Here is a 6,695-nt window from a genome sequence, read left to right as displayed (position 1 = left end):
ATGCATGTTCACATCTCTAATTCTTTGGAATTCCCTCTGGTAGAAAAGTTCTAAGTCCCACCCCATTGCACCATTTGTCAAAGCTCTACTCTTCTTTAAGGTCCAATTCAAATATCGAATCTTCTCTCTATATACACATTTTCCAATGTGGTCAGAATTTATTATCCATTCTTTTATGTTTCTATAGCCCTTCATTTATACATCTCTTCTAGCTTTGAAATCTCTGCCTTTTTGTTCATTGTGCTTATTTTTCATTTATTCAACATTCATTCAAAAAATATTTACTGTCTACTATATTCCAGGTGCTGGTATCTGTTTTAAAAAGACAAACATAGGTTCCTCCACCACTAAAACAGTTTTCTAAGTCCTCATGGAGCTCAGATTCTACTTGTAAGTTCTGAGTTTTTTGAATGTCAGTATTGATAGGGACAGCAGACAGCCAAGGGTCCCTGGGGAAACCCTGGCTGCCTTCAAGCCTAAAACCAGACTGCTGGTCCCGGATGAAGCCCGCCCTTTCCCGACTGATTCTCCCTGCATAATGCCCACCTACGCCCTGGGAGGACGGGGTGGAGCCTCGTGAAGTTCAGGCCATGTGTAGGTGGAGGAGCCTGGCCTCCTCAGTTCCTGTGTGGTGACTTGGCATTCCATCTGTGAGGCGGGAAACCTGCTATCAGGACCCCTTCTCACTTTGCTGAGAATTCCTCTTTCCTTTTTTCTCTTCACCGACTAAACCCTACAATGTGTCTGTGTGCCTAAATTTTCCTGATCGTGTGTCGAGAACCTGGTTTTTCTACAATAGTATCACCTTCTCCCGTACCAATTTCCTTCCTGTATAGAGCAGGCACTCTGCAGCTATGCCTGCCTGTTTCTCTTTTCCCTAGATATGTTTCTCTGCAATTAACAAGGTGTAGGTACCAGCGGCGACGGAGGGCTCAGGCATGGTGGGTTGGGTGGGAGCCCGCTGAACTGACCAGCGGCGTTTCAGCTCCTTTCCCCCTGCCCGTCGGAACCCTGGAGCCAGGTCCTTCAGCTGACCGTCACCATGACCAAGGCAGATAGCGAGGCAGAAACCTGCGCCACCAGCTGGACAGCCACTAACAGGACCTGAGCCTCAGCGACCTGAATGAAGACCCAGTCAAGGAGCTGGCTGCCCTTCCAAAGACCACCACAGTGGATCTGTCTTGTAATAAATGACTATTCTGCCGGGCGCAGTAGCTCACACCTGTAATTCCAGCACTTTGGAAGGCTGAGGCGGACGGATCACCTGAGGTCAGAAGTTCAAGACCAGCCTGACTAACATGGAGAAACCCAGTCTCTACTAAAATACTAAACAAATTAGCCAGGTGTGGTGGCACGTGCCTGTTATTCCAGCTACTCGGGAGGCTGAGGCAGGAGACTCGCTCGAACCTGGGAGGCGGAGGTTGCGGTGAGCCGAGATTGCACATTGCACTCCACCCTGGGCAACAAGAGTGAAACCCCGTCTCAAAAAAATAATGACTATTCTCCCATCGGATTTCTGTGGCCTCACACACCTGGCAAAGCTGGACCTTAGAAAGAACCAGCCGCAGCACCTGCCAGCGGACTTGGGCCATTTGGTCAACCTCCAGCACCTGGCTCTCCTCAATAACAGGCTGGTCACCTTGTCAGCTTTGCTCAGCTGAAGAACCTGAAGTGGTTGGACCTGAAGGTTAACCTCTGGATCCCGGCCTGGCCAAGGTGGCAGGTGACTGGTTGGGTGAGAAGCCAGGGAAACAGCATGCAAACAAGGCATCACAGCACATGAAGACCGTGCACGCAGACCACGAGCAGGAGAGGCAGCGGGGCTGTGAGTAGAACTAGAGGTGGAGGAGAAGCATGAGGCAAAGCAGCAAGCTAAGGAAGCTCAGGAGAGGAAACTGCGGAAGGGGGAGAAGGCAGAAGAGAAAGAGTGCCGGAGAAAGGAGTATGATGCCCTCAAAGCAGCCAAGCGGGAGCAGATGAAACTTAGGAAGGAAACAAATTAGGCCCCGAAATTTAAGTCCGAATCCTGCCCTGGCAAGCCACTCCCCTGGAAGCACACTCATTTCTGTGCTGTGCTGAAGCTGCTGCTGCAGCTGCTGCTGTCTTGTGCGGCAGGAGGGCTGGTGGCTTGTCGGGTGACAGCTACAGCAGCAGCCCCTTTGTGTCCGGAATAATGGGTTCTTGGTCTTGCTGACTTCAAGAATGAAGTCGCGGACCCTCGCAGTGAGTGTTAACAGTTCTTAAAGATGGTGTGTCCAGAGTTTGTGCCTTCAGATGTTCAGATGCGTCTGGAGTTTCTTCCTTCTGGTGGGCTTGTGGTCTCACTGACTTAAGGAGTGAAGCTGCAGACCTTCGCGGTGAGTGTTACAGCTCTTAAAGACAGCGCATCTGGAGTTGTTCATCCCTCCCAGTGGGTTCGTTTGTGGTCTTGCTGGCTTCAGGAGTGAAGCTGCAAACCTTCGCGCTGAGTGTTACAGCTCATAAAGACCACACAGACTCAAAGAGTGAGCAGCAGCAAGATTTATGGCAAAAAGAAAAAGAACAAAACTTCCACAGCACAGAAGGGGACCTGAGCGGGTTGCTGCTACTGGCTTGGGCAGTCTGCTTTTATTCCCTTATCTGGCCCCACCCACATCCTGCTGATAGGTCCATTTTACAGAGAGCTGATTGGTCCATTTTACAGAAACCTGATTGGTCCATTTTGACAGGGTGCTGATTGGTGCATTTACAATCCCTGAGCCAGACACAGAGTGCTGATTGGTGCATTTACAATCCTCTAGCTAGACGTAAAAGTTCTCCAAGTCCCCACTAGATTAGCTAGACATAGAGCACTGATTGGTGTGTTTACAAACCTTGAGCTAGACACAGGGTGCTGATTGGTGTGTTTACAAACCTTGAGCTAGACACAGGGTGCTGATTGGTGTGTTTACAAACCTTGAGCTAGACACAGAGTGCTGATTGGTGCATTTACAATCCTTTAGCTAGACATAAAAGTTCTCCAAGTCCCCACCAGATTAGCTAGATACAGAGTGCTGATTGGTGCATATGCAATCCTCCAGCTAGACATAAAAGTCCTCCAAGTCCCCACCCAACTCAGGAGCTCAGCTGGCTTCACCTAGTGGATCCCACGCCAGGGCCACGGGTGGAGCTGCCCACCAGTCCCGCACCATGCACCTGCACTCCTCGACCCTTGGGCGGTCGATGGGACTGGGTGCTGCAGAGCAGGGGGCAGCACCCGTCAGGGAGGCTCTGGCCGCGCAGGAGCCCACCGTGTGGGGGCTAGGGCATGGCAGGCTGCAGGTCCCGAGCCCTGCCCTACACAGAGGTGGCTGAGGCCTGGTGAGAATTTGAGCGCAGGGTGGGCGGGCCGGTTGTGCTGGTGGACCCAGCGCCCCCTCCGCAGCTGCTGGCCCAGATGCTAAGCCCCTCATCGCCTGGGGCCAGTGGCACTGGCAGGCCGCTCCGAGTGCGGGGCCCGCTGAGCCCACGCCCACCTGGAACTGGCGCTGGCCCGCGAGCACACAGTCCTGGTTCCTGCCCACGCCTCTCCCTGCACACCTCCCTGCAAGCAGAGAGAGCGGGCTCCGGCCTTGACCAGCCCAGAGAGGGGCTCCCACAGTGCAGCGGCAGGCTGAAGGGCTCCTCCAGCGTGGCCAGAGCAGACGCCAAGGCCAAGGAGGCACCGAGAGCAAGTGAGGGCTGCTAGCACATTGTCACCTCTCACCTTTGCACCAGTGTGAACACCATCTATGACAATGCAGTCCAGGGTCTGCATCACCATGAGATCCTCCAGACCGACTGTCAGCAGTGAGCTTGTCCCCAGCACCTGCTGCCTACCAGCCTTGGAGCTTGGATTCCTGTGGAATTGGGCTCTGCTGGACACAAACTCTTTTTAGCATCAGACCTACCTGCCATCATCAAATGGCTGCTGATTGGTACTTGAGACCTCTTTGTAGGACTTCTTCGTTCCTCAGTCAGGGTTTCCGGGTGGAATGAGGAGAAATGGGAGGCGGCCGAGGACAGTTACCTTCATGCCTAAAGGAATAGGCTTGGGGGTAGGGAGAAAGAAAACATAGCCATTTCTAGTTGTTACACAAAGCTGTGTAAAGGCTCGTTTCTACTAAATGGTCAGCTGTCACCAAAAAAAAAAAAAGTGTCATGAGACCTTTATGAAACATGCCAATAGGGTATGGGAATTATCTAAGTAATTAAACAAAAAATACCACTGTCCTAACTAATAGCAGTTAACCAACTCATAATAGTAGTCACCCAGAGAATTTGTTAATCATCTAGAAATAATGGCTTGTTTCGTTGCTGGATGATGATGCCTCTTGAGTCTTTATTATGCAGCAGGCACTGTCTGAGAGCTTTCAGTATTCACTCATTTAATCTTCTCAACAACTCTAAGTAGTACATTATCTCTTTTTTTAAAAAAAAAGTAGATATGGAAACAGAAAGACGAGTTAAATTCTTTGCCCAAGATAACGAAACTGGTAAGGGATGGAGCTGGCATTTGAACTCAGGCAGGCTAGCTTCAAATTCTGTATTCTCCACTACACATTAATGATGTAGACAGTGAAAATCTTTCCCAATGTGTGATAGACTAAAATCACTGATAGATGATTACTAATGCAAGAAGACTGTTACACAAGTGGTTGTAATTTCTGTGGGGCTCTTTATATGTAAGGAATAGAGATGTATTCAGTTTATTCAAAGTAGTGTAACATGAGGAAGGATAGCAAAATAAGTTAACACATACGTGGAACTCAGGGAAAGCAGGAATCACTTAGAATCGGCCTCATACAGCCAGAAACTAGAAGGCCATTCAGATTTTTAAGCTTCCCTAGGGACCTGAGAAGCAGGACTTTATGAATTTTTCTTACTCTAACATTCCACCGTTAACATATCTGCTCCTGTCTGACCCCTTCTCTTACTGTTATCAACCAGTTTTCTTTTCATTCTTCTCAGTTAAATCCCTGAGAAGAATCTGGTTGAATCAGCACAAAAATATTTAGATGGAACCTTTTTTCCCAGGCCCACTCCTGAAGATCTAGCATGCTATGGCTGACTGTGCTGGAGTCCAGTTCCCTCTCTAGCCAACCAATGAAAGGCTGGAAGGAGGGAAAGGACAAGATCACTTTGTCCAAAACAGTTGAGCTGATGCAAGGTCTGGGCATGGGTAGCTTCCATGGAAAAGTGCCATTTGTGGGGCAGACACTCTTGTATAAGAATCTCATAGCCTGGCATGGTGGCTTTTGCCTGAATCCCAGCACTTTGGAAGGCCAAGGTGGGCGGATCACCTGAGGTCAGTTCGAGAACAGCCTGAACAACTTGGTGAAATTCCATCTCTACTAAAAATACGAAAATTAGGTGGGTGTGGTGGCGGGTGCCTGTATTCCCAGCTACTCAGGAGGCTGAGGCAGGAGAATCACTTGAACCTGGGAGGCAGAGGTTGCAGTGAGCAGAGATCGCGTCATTGCACTCCATCCAGGGTGACAGAGGGAGACTCCATCTCAAAAAAATAAAAAATTAAAATAATCTCATGCTGGTCAGGCACGGTGGCTCACGCCTGTCATCTCAGCACTTTGGGAGGCCGAGGCAGGCAGATCACTTGAGGTCAGGAGCTCGCAACCAGCCTGGCCAACATGGCGAAACCCCATCTCTACTAAAAATACAAAAAAAATAGCCAGTGTGGTGGCAGGTGCTTGTAGTCCCAGCTACTTGGGAGGCTGAGACACAAGAATCGCTTGAACCTGGAAGGTTGGAGGTTGCAGTGAGCAGAGATCCTGCCACTGCACTCCAGCCTGGGTGACAGAACAAGACCCTGTCTCAAAAAATAAATAAATAAAGTAAAAAAAAAAGAATCTCATGCCTTGTATAAGAATTAAAAATGTGTGGTCATTACTTTCAATATCAGCATAGATGTAGAGACTTATGTTTATAATAAAATACTTAATATGTTTGGAAGCTTTATAAACTCTCATCTGAATTACTACAGTTGCCTGCCAACTGTGTTCTTCTTTCCACCCTAGATTCCTTATCATCTCTTCTCCATTCATAACACAGCCATAGTGATCCTTCTGAAGTATCTCAGACATCTCAACCCCCACAGCCCCATGACCTCTCCATCATCACACTCCAAGTAAAAGCATCTTGACAATGGCCTACAAAGTGTACATGATCAGCCAGGTGTGGTGGCTCACGCCCGCAATCCCAGCACTTTGGAAGGCCAAGGCAGGCAGATCACTCGAGGTCAGGAGTTCAAGACCAGCCCAGCCAATACGGTGAAACCTGATCTCTACTAAAAATACAAAAATTAGCCGGGCCGTGGTAGCACATTCCTGTAGTCCCAACTACTCAGGAGGCTGAGGCAGGAGAATCATTTGAACCTGGGAGACAGAGTTTGCAGTGAGCAGAGATCGGCCACTGCACTTCAGCCTAGGTGACAGAGACTCTGTCTCAAAAAAAAAAAAAACAAACGGTGTACACGATGGCATGCCCTCTCACCTCACTGACTGGATTGCCTCCCCATCACTCTGCCCAGGAAATGGGCCTTCTCACAGTTTCTCAAACATACCAAGCACATTCCCACCCCCAGAGCTTAATCTATCTCCCTCTACCCTGCCATAATACTTAAGAATTTCACACCCGATATCATTTATTAATTTATTATGCTTATTTTCTGCCTCCTTCTG

General features: G+C 49.1%; 1 pseudogene; it reads left to right on the top strand.

Annotated features, from left to right (window-relative positions):
* Positions 1–3,811, top strand: LOC100587107 (annotated as a pseudogene).
* Positions 3,812–6,695: the final 2,884 nt, after the last annotated feature.

Source organism: Nomascus leucogenys, chromosome 3 (genome assembly GCF_006542625.1).
Source record: "Nomascus leucogenys isolate Asia chromosome 3, Asia_NLE_v1, whole genome shotgun sequence".
Lineage (NCBI taxonomy): Eukaryota > Metazoa > Chordata > Mammalia > Primates > Hylobatidae > Nomascus > Nomascus leucogenys.
Note: the sequence above shows the minus strand (reverse complement) of the source record. Positions and strands in the feature narration are given on the sequence as shown.